This window comes from Bison bison, unplaced genomic scaffold, assembly GCF_000754665.1.
Source record: "Bison bison bison isolate TAMUID 2011002044 unplaced genomic scaffold, Bison_UMD1.0 scf7180017864144, whole genome shotgun sequence".
In the NCBI taxonomy this organism is placed as follows: domain Eukaryota; kingdom Metazoa; phylum Chordata; class Mammalia; order Artiodactyla; family Bovidae; genus Bison; species Bison bison.
In genome coordinates this window covers 568,341-570,066 of record NW_011494716.1, presented here as the reverse complement: position 1 = coordinate 570,066, position 1,726 = coordinate 568,341, and the positions used below count along the sequence as shown (strand labels likewise).

At 61.8% G+C, this 1,726-nt stretch overlaps 1 pseudogene; it reads right to left on the bottom strand.

Moving 5' to 3' along the window:
* Positions 1-28: 28 nt before the first annotated feature.
* Positions 29-1,720, bottom strand: LOC104988878 (annotated as a pseudogene).
* Positions 1,721-1,726: the final 6 nt, after the last annotated feature.

Sequence of the window (1,726 nt, the reverse complement as noted above, 5' to 3'; positions counted from 1 at the left end):
GGAGGAAGCGGGTAGAGGGGGGGCTGGGTGGGCGCCCGCCGCTGGGGCTCCAGGTGCGCCCCCGCGGACCGCCTGCCCAGGGAGCCAAAGGGACCATGCCCCTCTCCTGATGGCCAGTGGGTGGAGGGTCTCGGGATGGAGGAGGGGAGGCCTGGGCCGGCTCTGACGTGTTACTCCCAGGCATACTTCTGCGTAGGGTTTGTTTGAAAATTGGATCTAGTATTTGAGTAACACAGGCACACTCCGTAAAATAAAATGGGACCAGAAGACACACCTGAGAGACACACACCCTGCCCCCAGCCCCTTAAATCCCTGAACTCTTCAATCCTTTCCAGGTTAGGAGGCCTACGGCTTCAGGGACCAAGACAACCTCCCAGTGACTGCTAATAAAACCTCTGCAAAAACAACACACAAGCCAACAAACAGACGAAGAATAAAACCTCTGCAAAGACTCCATCTAGCAGTGACTCAGCGACAACACACGCTGGACTAGGGCTGGCATTTCCCACCCATCAGTACCCAGTCCCCTTACAGCGAGGCCATCGCCTATATTGTGAACCTGCAGAACTTCATCAAGCCTGCCCAGGCGCGTGAGGTGGGGCCGGACCTTGAACCCGGGCCACGAAGCTCACATCTCCCACCAGGCCCACCTCCCCAAACTTCAAAGGTTGCCAGCACTCCGTGGGGCCCACAAACCTCAGGTTTGTGCCTTAGGAAGCTCCAGGAGGACCTGGGCCGCCTGGCCCATAAGCACTGCTTCTACCCCCACGGGCTTAATGATTATTGGGACGCCTTTATATTTTTAAAATCGTTTTTTGACTTTGAGCATGTTAAGAAGCCACAGAGGACCCAGGTGTGTCTTTGGGCAGAGGAAAGGGGAGTGGTTCCCGCCTGCTCAAGGGTAAGGCCAGGGTGGGGGGCACTCACTGCTCCCCAGCGTCGAGCGTTTCTTCGGGGGCAATCTCAGCAGCGCCAGGGCTCGGAGCCCCTCGTCCTCCTCGGGGACCAGGTAGCTCAGCATCGGGCCTGGGGTCGGATCTGGCTCCACGGGGCACAGCCACGGGCCCGCCCCCTCCAGGGGCTCCTCCACCAGGCTGCTGGGGCCCTGGGAACCCGTCAAGCCCTCGGGTAGGGCCGGGCCGAGCCGCTTCTGTCTCTGGCGCCGGGCTGCCAGGCCCTCCTCGTCGGGCGGGTGGCAGTGGCCCCGCATGATTGTGGCCCGCGGGCCGCGGGTGATGGCCCGGCCCCGACAGCCCAGCTCAGTGTGCTCACGGCACTTCCAGTACACCTTGTCCCCCACGGCCTTCTCCTGCTTGTACAGGAAGGACTCCAGCACCAGCAGGCGGCCCCCAAATGGGGTCCTCAGGAACTCCAGGGGCTGGGTGACTGCAGAAGACAAGATAGGGGGCAGGTGAGCTGACCCGGAGCAAGGTCTGCAGTCAGGGCCACGGACAGGAATACAGGGACTGGGGCGCCCAGGGACGCTTTCCTGCCCTCGTCGAACCAGCCTGGGATAAGGTCAGGGAGGCCCTGCTCAGAGCAGGGAAGGGATGGCCAAGGTCACCCTGCTGGAAAAACCCAAGTCTGAGCACAGGGGGCCACAAAGGTGGCCAGCTGGGGGCAGCTGGCTTGGAACTCACCAATGTTTGGCTTGCTGGGTTTCAGTGCCTGGGTCTGGGGCCTTGGCTGGACCACCCCACACTGTTCCTCTACTGGCAGGGTCCGG